The 16299-nt window shown below is 42.5% G+C and overlaps 2 protein-coding genes and 1 long non-coding RNA gene across 5 annotated transcripts in view; 1 reads left to right on the plus strand and 2 right to left on the minus strand.

The window, feature by feature from the left end:
- LOC113017356 (NACHT, LRR and PYD domains-containing protein 3-like) overlaps positions 1-2107 on the minus strand; it is a 51427-nt gene extending 49320 nt beyond the window's left edge. For all 3 annotated transcript variants that reach the window (XM_026160510.1, XM_026160508.1, XM_026160509.1), the window contains exons 1-2: positions 2083-2107; positions 1679-1795 (exon numbers count right to left, since the gene is read on the minus strand). The gene's annotated coding sequence lies outside the window, so the exon portion shown is untranslated. The remainder of the gene's footprint in view (positions 1-1678; positions 1796-2082) is intronic.
- The window catches only part of LOC113017360 (uncharacterized), a 148630-nt gene that overhangs the window by 70095 nt on the left and 62236 nt on the right, over positions 1-16299 (plus strand). The window lies entirely within an intron of this gene.
- Positions 12451-13056, minus strand: LOC113017365 (uncharacterized). Its single transcript, XR_003271468.1, has 2 exons — positions 12626-13056; positions 12451-12522 (listed from the first exon to the last, which is right to left on the minus strand). It is a non-coding gene; the product is annotated as an uncharacterized LOC113017365 (long non-coding RNA).

Raw genomic sequence — 16299 nt, forward strand, 5'->3', positions numbered from 1 at the left:
TGTTGCTGCATTTGAAATGACCTGGCACTTTAAAAATGATTTTCCCTTTATTCTCCTCTTCAGTAGGCTAGCTAGATGCTAAAGTACCACAACTGCAACTTATGGACACCTGCAGTCATTCACTGTCCCACTTTAAACCCACGAGTTTGGCATATGTCATCTCTTCTAATGTGACATCTGCTGGTGAGAAGAAGAGGCTGCTTTTCATGCGTTTCTATTGAGGCTTAGCTGTTTGGCCGCTTGTAGTGATGTAAAATAAGAACGCCCCAAAAATGTGTTAAACAGAAAGTAATTGTTATGGTCCTGGATCTCTGACCCAGTGCTCATGTGTTTTGTGGGTTAATTAATATTCTTTGATTTAGTGTTAATCATGGCTCAGTTTCCTTGCATCCCCTGTGTACAGTGGCGGTTTTTGATACGAGCGACATGGACCGCTGCTCACAACTCGCACGATAAAACAAAATAAAAACAAATCAACAAACACAGAAACTGAAGATATCATGATACAGACTAGTAATTTGCCCCGATGTGTTTTCTATACTCTATCACACACATATACGTGAAAAGTGAGCGCGACGGCCCTCGGTGCACCTGGAGTCCCAGAAAGAAGAGAAACCCTAAACAAACCACATCTTTGCACTAAGGTGTCGGTCTGTTAGGTTATGTTGTGGTGATTCTCAGGTTGGGGGATGGGTGTTCATACTGGAGTGCAAAATTAAAACCAATGGAAGATGGACAAGAAAAGGTCAAAGGTCATCAGGCTCTCAGTTTAGAAAAAAGAGAAAAGAAGAGGAGGAGCAAGTGAAAGATAAATGTAAGCAGATGTGACTTGGGATGATGGCAGTTATAACAGGATAACATTCATTAGTAGGAAACCTGCTGTTTACCTTTGTTAGCCACTTGGCTATGATAGCAAACAGTAGATAGACAGTAGACACTGATGTGGCTTACTGAATCTTTTACACTGTGTTCAGTATTAATTAGCCATTAATTAGAAGAAGAGATGTATTGTTGATTTGTCTGTTATTCTCAGTGTGTGATGAATTATAATGTTGCTGTTTGTTAGCCAGTGCTATCTATCTGTGTGTATGTGTGTACGCACACATACAGAAACACATAAACTGGAAAAATTAGAATATCTTGCAAAAGTTCATTTATTTCACTAATTCAACTTAAAATAAGAAACTAATATATGATATCAACTCAGTACATATAAAGCAAGATATTTCAAGCCTTTATTTTTTACAATTTTATTTTTTATAATTTTTTATAGTTTTGATGATTATTGTGAAGTTATTAAGAAGTTATGAAGTTGAAGTTCCAGCTGTTGTTTAACTGAATTTCTCTGAGGAACCAACTCGAGGGATTAATAAAGTTCTCTCCTGTTTCCCCTCTTTAGCCTCGTTACAAACACGACAGCTAACAAGTGGATTTTACTGTTTTAGCTCAGCCAGCAAACAAAGCAGCACCACTTACTGTTGAAGAGACAGAGAGTGGAAGCTTTTAAATAAACTCATTGCTGCAGCAAAGAGCAGCACAACAGTGAGACAGATTTTTAGCTTCAGTGTTTTTATTCTCCACTAAGTCATCACTTCTGTCACTAATTAGCTAACAAAAAACTAATCTATGTCTATTAGCAACCAACCAACTCAAAGAGTTCATGTTGCTAACAGCTCACCTCTCTGCAGCAGACACAGGCTGGGCTTTAAAATTAAAGGGCTCATCTTTAGACCAGTCACTCTGTAAGGACACAGAGCTGGGTCCAGGTTCAGGTCCAGCAGGTCTCCCATGGATCCTGTCAGAGAAGAAAAATGTGTTTTGAGAATGAGCAGAAGGAAACTCCAAAGTAGTGTTTCACAGTGTAAGAACAGAGCCCCACCCAGGGGTCATTTACACTGTGCAGGACTATAGATGGTCCCACTGTGAGCAGCAGGAGTTTAAATGTTGGACATGTTTGATAGAAATAAGGAATAAAGGTTCAGTGACTTCCTTTGAGATGCAGTTTAGAGACCAGGAAACATCAAACAGTTCATTTAAATCAGATAAACTGACATCAAACTGTTCATGTTGCTAACAGCTCACCTCTCTGCAGCAGACACAGAGCTGGGTGGAGGTCCAGGTGGGTTCCTGTGAATAATGATGGAGCAGTGATGTGAGTGCTGAGCTGTGACATGGAGAAGAGTCATGGACAGTTAGAGATGGTCATCTCACCTCTGAGCTTTGGTCTGGCTCTCATGTTCCCCACACAGAGTGCTTTTAGAGGGAGGGACTCCCTCCTCTCTGTCCTCACACTGATCCATGCTGCTCAATTCAGCTCACACACACTTTCTACCTGCAGAGGAAACACAAATCATTCATGTGCACATCAGCTGAGAGCTGCAGAGGTCGTGTCCAATGTGTTGGACTAACATCTGAGACGCAGCTTTCATCAGTTCACTACAAAAAGTGTCACAGAGCCGAGTTCAGCCTCCTGCAGCATCTGGACTCCCCAGGAACCTACGTCAGGATCCTGTTTGTGGACTTCAGCTCTGCCTTCAACACCATCCTTCCAGACCATCTCCGAGACAAGCTTTCCCAGATGAATGTGCCTGATCCCATCTGCCGGTGGATCACTGACTTCCTGACAGACAGGAAGCAGCATGTGAGGCTGGGAAAGAATGTCTCGGACTCCCGGACCATCAGCACCGGCTCCCCTCAGGGCTGTGTTCTTTCTCCTCTGCTCTTCTCCCTGTACACCAACTGCTGCACCTCCACCCACCAGTCTGTCAAGCTAATCAAGTTTGCAGATGACACCACCGTCATTGGGCTCATCTCTGACGGGGATGAGTCTGCCTACAGGAGGGAGGTTGAACGTCTGGTGTCTTGGTGCAGCCACAACAACCTGGTGCTGAATGCCCAGAAGACAGTGGAGATTATTGTGGACTTCAGGAAGCACACAGTCCCACTCCCCCCCATCATCCTGACTGACACCCCCATCACCTCTGTGGACTCATTCCGCTTCCTGGGTACCACCATCACCCAGGACCTGAAGTGGGAGCCCACCATCACCTCCGTCATCAAGAAAGCCCAGCAGAGGATGTACTTCCTGAGGCAGCTGAAGAAATTCAACCTGCCAACACGGACGATGATGCAGTTCTACACTGCAATCATCGAGTCCATCCTCACCTCCTCCATCACCGTGTGGTACGCTGGAGCCACTATCAGGGACAAACAGAGACTGCAGCGTGTTGTGCGCTCTGCTGAGAAGGTGATTGGCTGCAGACTCCCATCTCTGCAGGACCTGTACACCTCCAGGACACTGCGGCGTGCAGCTCGGATCTCAGCTGACCCTTCTCACCCTGGACACAGTCTGTTTGACCTGCTCCCCTCAGGCAGGAGGCTCCGGTCCATTCGCACCAGAACCTCTCGCCATAAGAACAGTTTCTTCCCTTCTGCTGTTGGACACATGAACAATAACCGTATGACTGTTCCCACCACTAACACATGACCCTACGCTGTGTCACTGCATCATTCCATGTTTGGCACTGATCACCACCTGCACTCATGTATATATCTTTCTACTTAGCACTTTTAATTTTTATTTTTATGTTTCTTTAAGCGTTGTCTGACAGAATGTTTTGCACTAAGTACCACAGCAATTTCCTAATGTTGTAAACCTGCTCAACATTTGGCAATAAAACCCTTTCTGATTCCAAATCCTCCATTACTGTAGTTCTACAAAGCAGCAGGTCCAACATGGCTGCAGACAGCAGCTTTATGTCAGTAACAATGTCCAGGACCGAGCTGACTGCTTAAGTTGGCCCACACTGTGTGATCTTTGGACCATTTTAAGACCATTTTTCACTCGTGTGACTGTTTTGGGGATCGGCCCGAGTTTGCCCTTCATCGTGTGTTGTGCATCGTGTAATACACATGGGGTAATGAGATTAATTAACACCTCAGGCTCCTGATCAGCAATCACAAGAAAATCAAATCTATTTGCATCAGGGCTGTATAGTGTGAGACCCTGCATCGTGACCTACAAACTTCTAACCCCTGAGATTCAGTTATTTGAGCAGTTTGAGCACAAGCTGAATAAGGCGAGTGAAAAAATCACAGTGTATACCCAGCGAGTCAGTTCATACTCTGACAACTAGCAGCATTTAGTTCTCCAGCAGTTCACCGGCAGGGACAGCTCAGTAGGTAGAGGGGGCGCCCCATGATTGGGAGGCCAGGGATTCGAATTCACTGAACGGCTACCCTGAGGTACCCTTGAGCAAGGTACCGTCCCTACACACTGCTCCCCGGGCGTCCAACGGCTGCCCACTGCTTCACTGAGTGAATGGGTTAAATGCAGAGAGGAATTACCCCACGGGGATCAATAAAGTACACATTATTATCTTTAATCCTTATTATCTGCTCCTCTCACCTCTGTTTACCTCTGACAACAAGAACATTTAGCCAACAGTTTATTAGCTTTGGTGAAATTATGAACAGGCATCAGTGCGGTCACCTATACTGTCCTTTCAAGATTCTTGATTTGTCACGTGCACAGTTATACAAGCACAACACGCAGTGAAATGTATCCTGACGCGCTCCTCGACTGTGCACAAAGAGACAGAACATTATATACATGAAGTGAATATATACAGGAGGACATTATGTGCAGTTAGCAGCATTTAGCTTTAGCGCTGAAGCAGCAGGACCAGTTCATCTGCAACAAACAGGCGTTCATTAGCTCTTAAAACAATGGTGGCTTTGCACCAAAGTCTTTTGGACTGTCCCTGATATCAGTGCTGTTATTCAACTTATTTACTGTTTCACAGGAAAACGTATTTAACATGTTAAAGAGCTAAAGCACGACGTCACAGATGATACTGAAGCAAACAATCGGTCCAGACTGAGCTCTTCATCGTTGGTACTGTTGCTTTGTTTTTAGGCAGCAGCAGTGAAAGCTGAAGAAAACAAAGTGTAAATGTTGATGAAGGTTCAACTTTGCCAGCACGTCTCCTCTGCCTGCAAACGATGGAGAGAGATGTTGGTGAAGTTTAGACCTTTGACCCACAGGAAGCTTTTTAAAGACACAACGATCAGGTTAGTGAAGGTGAGCATGACAAACTGAGCTGATCAGTCATTGTTCAGCTTTTTGTAAAACATGTGATCAGACTGATTTGTGTTTGTGTTGGATTGGAAGCAGCATTTGTGAGTCCTCAGAGGTTACACACAAACCAATGCACACATTATAAATATTAGTTTACACTGATGGATCATGTTGAACCTATTGGTAGCATTTTGGAGACATATTTCTCTCCATACATTTCACTGGTTACAGTTTGTTGTCCTATTAAACAAGCTGCAGATCTGAGCATTTAAAGAGTGTCGGAGTGAAAAACATCCCTGAGTGGAAACAGAATCCAACAGGAACGAGCAGCAGAGCGCTGACTGATGATGACTGCAGTAATGATGTGTTTGATTAAGTTTGAGCTGATGTTTAAAATAAATTGATAAATAATCTGTACACAGTTTGATTGGTTTGTTTTTCTAACCAGGACAGCAGAGAGACGAAGAGGAGGAGGAGAGACCAGAGGAGATGAAGAGTGCAGCAGATTGATGAAACAGTGAAGAAGAGGAAAGCGTCTGACAGAGCAGAGCCAGCTTAAAGGAGCCATTACGGCTCAATAGAAGCTCTGAGGTCACTCTGTCAACATGTCAGCACACAAGCTCACACATGACTGCTTCATCAACATGGAGCTCTGAGGGTTTATTAAAGGATCGCTGTGTGAAAGAGGCTCTGACACAGCTGACTGCAGCCTTTAGCTGTGAGCACACAGTGTCTCACATTTACATTCACTTTACTGTCAAACACAATAACTTTGAACAGCTGCTGTGGTTCCAGGGCTGAGCAGCCAGTGTTTCAGGATCCAGTGTTTCCCCTGATCAGGTCTCAGATATCTGCCTGCACTGACTGCAGGGCCCAGCTACAGGATCAGGTTCAGCTATAAATAGACTGCATGTTTTACAGGGCCTGTCAGCACTAAGGGAGAAGAGGACAAACTAAACAGGACACAAACAAACACACACAGTTTGTTTATGAAGAAATCAGACTGTTTGATTCCAAGCGATCAATAATCTACAATCATGTGGATTTGTCTTCAAACACGAGTAATCAAAGTTTGTCCTGAAATAAGAGCTGAACATTTAGGTCCAAACATCACAGGAACAGTGAAAGTGTTCAAGGAGGAAACAAAGCAAACTTACAATTTGTTCACACAGCAACAACAAGCTCCAGCGTCTCCACCTGTCAGCTGCTCCAGCTGCTGCTCTTCTCCTGGACCTCAGACAGCAGGTGGTGCCGTCTCAGTGACTGGATGTTCTCTTCAAACTGGTGAAATCTGAACATCAGCGCGTCACAGCGGGACACGAAACATCACTCCGAGCTGTTTTTAGGAGGACTCAGTGGTGTGACGTTCAAAGACCGGTGACATTGATGCATTCAGGAACGTAGAGGTGTTCAGTAAATGTCACTGTTGTTCGTCTTCACTGGTCTGTGATGTCAGCATTAAAACTGCAGCTCACACTTCCAGTTACCTGCTCTCAGAGTGAGGTTAGTGCACGTGTGTCACAGTGGGACAGCCCACCCACGTGATCCTGTGACACACTCATGAATATTATACATCTATGCTCTGCTGCAGCCTACAGCTCAGTGATGACAGAGAGCTGACTTTAAACACACATCCAGAAATAATGTTAGCACCGAGAGCAGAGCTGAAAGCATCCGTCCAATCGCTGATGGCCCCTGAAGGAGGCTGCAAAGAGCAGAGCTCATTGGCTGTGAGCTGTTTGTGACACCAGTTTCCCTGCTTGTTTCAAACGTCTCACTGGCATCAAATTTCAAGCGTGTGTTTAAAAGCAGGAACGTTTCCAGAGTTTGATCTGTCGTCTGTGTAGGATTTTACCTTCAATATGGACGCAAGTGACTGCAAATCACTGCTTTGTCTGCTTTTCATGGACACTTTACAAACATCACAGGAGCCAGAGATTAACAACAAGTGTGATTCAGTGCAGAGAGGTCTATTAACACACAGTGAGTAAAGAAGAAACACCCAGTGCATCATGGGAATCCCCAGCAGCCTACACCTGTTACATCAATCATTTGCAGTCGGGTGGTGGGGCTGCACACAGGCACACACTCTGACGTTCAGCTTCCTCCTTCACATTCTTCATATATCCATGTTGGAGAGTGTAAATACCGGGGCTGAATGCCCTTTGTACCAGAAAATACAGCTCTTAACAACGCAAAGCTGTCAGCACAGGTGGTAAAAGTACACACAGCATTTATTTACGTAGAAGCACTGATACTAGTGTTGAAAAATACTCTAATAAAAAGTAAAGTCTCTGAAATGTGCTGGAAGTAAGAAAGTAAAAGTAGCTGATTGTAGGACAATGGTAACCTATTGTGACTTTAACATTTATAATATAATACAATATTATTATAATTGATGTGTGGATCACCAGCATCACTAATTGAAGCACCTTAAAAATCTCCCTTCTTTCAGCTGTGATCACACACTTTGGTTTTCAGAGAAACGGCCAACAAAAGGAAAGACTTGACTGAGTGAAAAAGGATGGAGATCCAAGCTTCTCTACAAAAACAAGGAGAGTTTCATGCTGTGCTTGAATATGTCTGTTACTTTAGTTATAAACCGCCTCTATTGGCGCTGAATGCTGTCATGTGTCTGCAGCTCTACATGTATTATAGGAACATGAATGATGATAATCCACAGCAGATCTGAGCAAAGCCAAAACTCTGTTCTTTCAATGGTAGCGTGCACACATTCACTTTGTTTTCCAGTCATTTCCCACCTAATTTTTCTCAATACTAAACTCTGTATTTGGATTCTTTGCATTTGAAGCCACGTTAACGGCGACTGCTGAAGTTCCTGTATGAAGCCAACAAGTGTGAAAATCCAGAGTGAGTGTGTTTTCTTCAAAGCTCAGGTGGAACTTGGTGGACTAACATGCAAACTGAGGCTGCACTCAGGACTTTGTCACACTGGTATATGAAGAGTGGGCCCAAGAGAAAGTGTGCACACACAATGGTCACTTCATGCTGGCTCTTCTCCAGCCTCTGGTGTCACTTTGTCCTCACTTGTGTTGTTATTGTCTTATTTGTTGTGATTGAGGCTCTGTGAACACAAGCAGAGGCTTTTGCTTGGGAAGTAACCGTGGTTTTCAGAGGCTCCTCTAACATTTAATGGTGCTGAAATATGTCAAACTTTTCTCCTCGACTTTAACAGCTGAGAGCATTTTGAGCACAGCGGAGAAAAAGGTGTGCATGAAGGATTCTGATGTTTAAGTGTTGTCACTGCTGAGGATTGGTGGACACAGATCTTTATTCACTTAGCTGCTGTTTACAGGTTCAGAGTCTTCATCAGAACCAGCTCTTCTAATTGGACTTTGCTCTTAACTGTCTTTGAAAAGCAACAAATCCAGTAAATGTAGTTTAAAGTTTGGTCTAAAAACGTGCTGTCAGCCCTGTGCTGAGAGGGCTGTGCTCATCCATCCGTCCTGTTCTAATAAAGCCACATTTCAGGAACACCTTCTTTAGATGTCTTCAGCTTTATTCATACAGCACAAGTTAACACGTTTAGTCTCAAAGCTCATTATATTTATATATAAGACTTTCTTGCTTTAACTGTTTTAACCTCCTTCAGTGGGTAAATGAACCAACCCATGTTAAAGTTATGTCACGGACTGGCCACTCAAATTTTCAAAGTGCTGCTAGAATGGCTAAGGCATCTTTTTTTCCAAAGTCATTCTGGCTAATGGTCACAACCCCCGTATGTTATTTCAAATGTTTAATTCTGTTGTTAATCTTTGTTCTGATATGCCTTTACCATATTCACACGTTCTTTATGAGCGTTTTCAAATTCTTTTTTTAGATAAGGTTTCATCTTTTAAGTCTTCCTCCTCGTCTGCTTCTTGTCCTGATTGTTCCTCTGAGTGTAATCCAACTTTTTTTTATCATCAACAATATTTATTTCATTTTAAGCTTCAGTAACAGAACTAAAGGATAAATACATAAATAAATAATTCAAAAAAGTTATCCTATTCTTTCTTCGCACACCAATCCCCACACCACCACTCTGTCATCACTCCTGTTCTTCAAGTTACAGAAAGCCAGCTTGTAAAGGGCCAAATACAATCATATTGATGCAATTTGTCTAATAAACCATACGTCACTTTTTCATAAGACGCCAACTGAGCCATTGTCTTTAGTCACTCTTCATAGGGAGGGGGGCTCTTTTTCCACCAATGTCTTAGCAGGACCCCTTTGGCCGTAGTAAGAGCCAGAATAATCCATCTTTTTGTATAACTGGAAAAATCTCCATCAGAAAGTTCTGTGGTTATACAAGTATGGACAGTTTTGGTGAGATACCAAATCTCCTTTTTAAAACACTGAAAATTACCTCCATTATATTTTCCCACCAATCCTGAAGTGCCAAACAGCTCCATAAGATATGTAAGATCGAAGCATTTTGACCATCACATCTCCAACATTCGTCCGTAGAGGCCAGGTTCCTTTTATACAATTGTTGAGGTGTTCGATGCCACCTATGGATTATCTTAAGTTGAATAAATCTACTGCCTGTTTCTTTACACATAGTATTAGTGATGTGACGTTCTGTATCGAGGCTTCGAAGCGTGTGTCGAGTAATGGAGGGGGCGTTTCCGCGAAGCGCGTATCGAGGCTTGCTTCATTTATGGGAGGAGCTGAAAATGATGACGTCCGAAGCCTCGCTGCCCGGCTGTACCACGTGACTGGTTCATGAAGTGGTTCGAACTTTGCCGCGAGCTATGACAGCGATATAAACCCCTCAGACTGCATTCAAAATGTGGGTGTTTGATGGAGAGCTGCGGTTAGTGAGAGTTTGGAGACAGTTTAGGGGAAAAAAATCGCCTACGACCTGCCACAGTGGAGAAACTGTTTCTTTTTAACAAAAACCAATGATGTGTCCCCTAAACACTAATCACTGTCCTTGCCTCAATGTTACAAAAGCACAACCGCTGTCCACACCTCACCTCACAGTATATGATCATTTCCATTTTAGGCATTTCCAAATAATCATTTTCCATACTGCCAGCATAAATATACACAGTACACTGCATCACTACAATATAGATGTTTTACACACTCCTTTTGTTGTTGACATTTACAGGCTGTGTGCAAAAGACCACACTCTTCAAATTCATGCCAACTAATATTTTTACGTCCAGTAGGTGTCCTACTAGAGCAAATGAAGCTTCAAGAAGCTTCGCGTTGGGGTGAACCAATTGGATGAAAAGCTTCAGTGCTTCATGAGACATATTAACATATGTCTGTTAATAAAAATCATGTGTCCATTTTCATGTTTGCATCATGTTTCTGTAAAATCATCAGCTGTTTCTGAACCTTCTTCATTGTTTGACTCATTCCAACAGCTGTGAGCTGTGATGGAGTCAGAGCAGCTTCATCACTGATGTTCAGGTGAAGCTGAACTTAATAAACTGTAGAAATGATCAGGATTCAGGTTGGATGTGTAAAACACTTCTGTGTGAGGTCGCAGTGCTTCATATGTGTGTGTGGGCTGAAGCACACACGTGTGAGTCCTCAGAGGTTTCACACACATCACTGCACACACTTATAATCCTAGTTTAAGCTTGTGGATCATATCGGACACATCAGCAGCTCTTTGGAGACAAAGATTTGAGATTTAAGATGAGTCATAGTCTTTCTATCCATGGTAGCTTCCACTGCTGAGGCTCGGGAAACATGAAGAGGATAATTAAGAGCAAGCATCAGCTCTGTCTCATCTAACTACACAGTATTATGATCATGCACTTATGTCTCAAACTAAGACACAATGAGACAAAATGAGTTCTGTGAGTCTTTAGATTATCAGTAATTCTGGTGACAGTTTGACGCTCAGTGGAGCCATTTTTGGTTTGTGATGAGTGTTTTGTGAGCTTCTGTTTTGTGAATCGCTCTTTGTAATTTAGAAGATCGTGCAGAAATGTGCGCGCCCTTATCTGAGAGGACACGGAGAGAGTGTCGCAGACTCGAGGTGAGGAGATAAACCTCAGAGCTGGATGGCCTGCACGTTACCCATGTGCATCTTTTCAGTGACATCAAGTGAACCCATAATAAGCATTTCTATGTCTTAGACATCATGTCCATTTCTAATGAGAGATTATTTTTAAATGAGGGAAACCTGGTCTAACAACACGCTTACAACAGAGCTAAAGGTTCACCACAGTGAGACGGTGGGACTCTGATAAGAACTGAAACACTGTGTATGAACAGCTGAGACAAAACTATATATAAACACTCATTTATTCCAGTTTAGTTTACAATGATTTTAAAGTAATGTGGAACGATTCATGTTCATGAGCTGTTACAAACACAACTATTGATTTGTCCATATATGGTCGGACTACAAGGCTCGTGTTGAGGCTCTTGGAATAATGTGTGAATTACAGCAAGAAATGATGGTTTTCCATTTTACCAAAGTGGAATAAAATCACCACAGCAAAGAAATCATGTTATTGTCTGCAGCTAAAATATATGGTGAACATGGTTTTATAATAATGTGCAAACACAACCTCACTCTGCTCTATACGAGGAGCCAACCACAGCTGTCCGGGTCTTCATCCACCACCTCCACCATCTTTGCTCATCATCATTCACTTAATTGCTGATTGGTTTAAACTCCATTACAGGTTCAACTCCATTATATAACAGCATGTTGACTTTGGATCTGGTGTGCAGTGCCACCTTAAAAGATGAGGAAACTAAGAGATTACAAAAAAAGAAGTGGAGGAGTTAAAGAGCTGCAGCAGATTAACAGTTTCTGACAGTCATGTGTTAGAAATAGGACGATTAGATGAGCTGAGGGATCCATCTACTGCTCAGTGAAGCCTCATCAGAAACAGTCTCAGTGGAAGGATGGCTCTATTGTTAAGGAAGGACACAGGCAGAAAGACTGGCGTCTGTCACACAGGAACTGGACTGAAAATCAGCTGCACATATTCATCAGTACGTGCAAACATATTATAGGTGTGGAATTCAGGACAGTACCATCAGAAGTTGATCCACTGTGCAAATGTCTGATTGGCAGTGGCTTCATTTTTCACTATGAACAAACTGCTAATGCAGCATCACAGGACGTCAGCCATGGATTGGCCTCCCCAGACCTCAACATTACTGAAACATCTTAACAGAGGATGGAAACAAAGGGAACCAACATCCAAGAAAAGAGCTGCTGCTGAAAACTTCCTCACAGAAAACACAAACAAGCTTGACTAAGAGACTCCAGGCTGTGCTGAATTATAAAGGTGGACTGACCTCCAGGGTCCTTAGTATCATATAAGCTCAGTTTGTGTCTTATATACTTTCCATTTATATAACAAAATATATAGAAAGGAGGGTGGTTTAAGATGTGTGTAGAGTTTTATTCATTATCTTTAGACAAACAAAGAAAGCACCATCCATTCGTCTCCAGTCTGTATGAAAAACAGGGGAAAGGTCAAATTAAACCTTTGAAATTCCTTTCACAATAAATCCATAAATAAACAAAATAAAACATAGAAAAGTGCTTAAACCCACTTTTCCATAAAGCTGTCAATAGGAAATGTTCCAGTAAACATGTCTGTGTTTCTGCTGTTTTCCTTTCATGCGTCCACAGCTGACAGGTAACCCTATTGGAGTCGCCATAGTGACGGGTGGCGTCTCAGCTTCAGCGTGTTGATGGGCACAGCCATGGTTACCACAGCTGGAGTTGGTGTACGGCGAGCTGTGAGAGGACAGAGATGGAGAACGCACATTTAACTCTTTAACAGGAGATACGTTACGACTAACAGACGACTGCTGTCTACATGATGTCTTTGCAGCCCTTATGCTACATGTTACACAACTTTTCTTCATGCCAACAAGACTGAGGTGCCACATAGTCGACACATACAGCTGATTATGATGCATGTTTTACTATTGCTATGTTCACATCATCTGCTTGGCTTTATTACTGAAAGCCTGGAGATCCTCTGACATGTGCATGGCTGATGTGAAGTATGATTAGTCCTACATGACATCAACAACAGAGGCAATGAAAGCTTTGTTGTTAACAGGTTGTAGGTAAAGTCAAATGTCTACTTCTACACTTGTGTTGGGTAAAGTTCTTCTCACTGCAGCAGATTTATATCTGTGCTTTCACAGGGCGTGATGTGGAGCTCAGCGCTGAGGTGCAGGTCTCCTTGGAGACGGCATCCTGGCTGAAATATTATCATGCTTCCAAAACATTTCAGCTTTTATTTTGAAAGAAACAAGACTTGAAAACGAATCCCCTTCTTCCTCTTTGTCTTTGTTCTTCAGAGGAGTGTCACCTGGACAAACTCAGGGCTGTTCTAGAGCCTTTGTTATTATTTGACTCCATAGAAATAAAACTGAATCGAATCAAACAAAAACTGCCAAACAGCTAAAACACTTTGCTTTATTCTCTTTTTTAACAAATACGTTGAAGTCCATCCACAACAACACAGCTGAGATCTCCTTTGTAATCAAGTGTTTACATCCTTTGTACAGATCTGCATACAAAACAATCATTTACGTCCCACAGAAGTCTAGTTACACGTAACTATACAAGAACTGGTGAATGACAGAAACATGAGACACATGATCACAGGTGATAACAAAAAGAGAAAGAATTCATGTGTTAGTGATGTTTTTCAGCCCTGATGGCTCATGTTGGAGAAACAAGCTGAGGTACGTGGAAAGTTCACACACACAAGTGGGCGTGAGCGCACACACAGAGAGAAACACAACTGAAGCATCTGTTTGCTGTTTCTGCTTTCATCATCTCTGCTGCTGTGTCAGGCTGGGGTCTCTCAGTGACGTGGTTGAGGTGAAGTATGACGAGTATCCCTGATTCAGTCCATCGAGACAAAGGGCAAAGAAAGCTGTTGTTAACAAACTCTATGGTGATGTGGCATTTAGCTCTGACTCTACGCTCTGCTGAATCCTTTGAACCTGCTGATCAGTAAAGCTCTACGTGCTGCAGCAGATTGACCTCATCTGTGTTCACAGGTGTGGACCTCAGCGCTGAGGTGCAGGAGACTTTCATTCAGTTCTCCCTGCAAACAGCATCCAGCCTGGAAATACTGTCATCTTTCCCACAAATGGTGCTCTTATCTCAGAGAAGAAGTCTGATGTAAATGACGGCAATCAACAGTGATGTTCTGCACAGATCACTTTTCCATTTTGCTCTCTAGATGAGTCCCAGCTGCCTGACCTTGTGTCCAGGTGATCGTCTCACTGAGGAGCTTTTGTTCTGAAAATCTCACGTCCATCACCTGTTTCCTTTTTACTATCTCTGCTCTTTCTTTATTCACAATGCTCATAATATCACACAATTATATTCATCACCTGCATGTTTTTATCCAGCTGCTGTTAGAACCAAACAAATAAAAAGGATGAAAAGCCTGAAATCCTTTGATTTATTACATTTGAAACAAATATGAGAGCATCCCTAACAGCACAGCTGAGACCTTTGTTTTAATCAAGCCTTTGTATCGACACACTTGTAAAGATTCATATACAAAACATAATAGAATAAATCAATATAAAATACACATAATCACAAAAATGCAGCCATGTTGTGAGTTTGCATCTAAAACATGCATGTTTCCCTTTGTACAGGCAGATTTACAGCAGACAAAGCAACACGCTGATCGACTTTGACCGCTGCAAAAACAAAATACCCACCAAGTCTGAAGTCGATCAGAGGAACTGTTGACAGACTGACAAACAGATGCTTGATTCATTAGTGCGATTAAATGTTCTTCTTTAGCAGCATCACTTCATGTGTTTGTGTTCCAGGAATAAAGGTCTGTTTAAACTGGACGTCTCCTCAGCATCACTCGTGCTGTCGTGGTTTCAAAGCTGTGCAGAAAGAATCTGAGGGATGATACAGAGGTGACCAAAGTTACAAACATCCAGCTGTGCTGCAAATGTTTGCAGAGCTCCAAACTCTTTGGCTTTCTGCAGAGCAAGTATGGAAGAAGCACCTGAGCTAACTTCAGTTTAGACGATATGAGGAAAAATGCTGCTTCCCAAAGTTTCCTACAAGTATCCAGTTTATATTTAGAGAAGCGAAGGCTCTTTATCCTGACAACTACTCCCTGGTGGATCCCTGTCCTGTGACAGCAGCAAAGACTGTGTATCAGTATCATCAAAGCCACTTCAATAACCAGTGTTTAAAGCTCTCTAGCAGATGGACTTCAGTGGCAGCAGCCTCTGTCTGCTGTGTACAGAAGGTTCTCTGATGAAGCACACAGCAGATGCTGCACTACAACAGCAGCAGCAGCTCAGCTTCAGTTTGCTTCGACGCCCTTTTTGACCTGTGAAACAGCAGAAAATGAAACATTTCAACACCCGTTTGTTAGCGTGAGCTATTCTGCTGTTTTTCATCATTTCACAGGTGAAATAAAATCACATTTACTTCCTGTAGGAGTGATCGTGTCCAGCCTGACTGAGACCATGTGCTCCATCCTGCACAGGTAATAAACCTCTGACATGAAGGGCTGTCAAGTAGTTTTAGACAAATGGGGGTAAAAGAGACGTTAAAAGCTTAAAGAGAAACTACATTTTCTAAGAACTGTCTGACATTCACCTCTCACTCTCAGAAAGTATACAGACTTTCTTTGATTCACTGGTGAGATAAAATGCATTTCTTGGACAACATGACTTTGATATATTTGTTTTCCAGGAGCAAAGGTCTGTTTATACTGGCGAGCGATGCAGGCAGGAGGACTCTTTACACTGTGACTGACTAATCAATCTCTTCATCATGCTTGACATGACTTGTCATGACATGAACAGGAAACATTCAAACATGTTTACTGTAAGAACTGCACAAAGGAAGGAAACACAATCCTACACACGAGCACTTTAAGATGGACATTTAGCTTTTCAAACATCAGGGAGCTGCAATAACAACACTGTGCCCATTCTGATCAGACTGAAAGATTTATAGAGATTTATCCATGTGCTGGAAAAGGATTTGATATCAACATAGATGCAGATTAGCAGGAGCATTTTCTTCATATTGATTTAGAGTTCAGTACCAGGAATATGTAGAATTAACATCTGTGTGCATGACGAGTGATGAAAATTCAAAGTCAGGCTTTCAAAGGATGTCAGAATTGGTGTCTCTATCTGTGACTGTCCCAGAGGAACCTACCTGAGGGATTATTACAGATCTGTCTATATAGAAAGACTTGCATTGA

The sequence above is a fragment of the Astatotilapia calliptera genome, unplaced genomic scaffold (genome assembly GCF_900246225.1).
Source record: "Astatotilapia calliptera unplaced genomic scaffold, fAstCal1.2 U_scaffold_11, whole genome shotgun sequence".
Lineage (NCBI taxonomy): Eukaryota > Metazoa > Chordata > Actinopteri > Cichliformes > Cichlidae > Astatotilapia > Astatotilapia calliptera.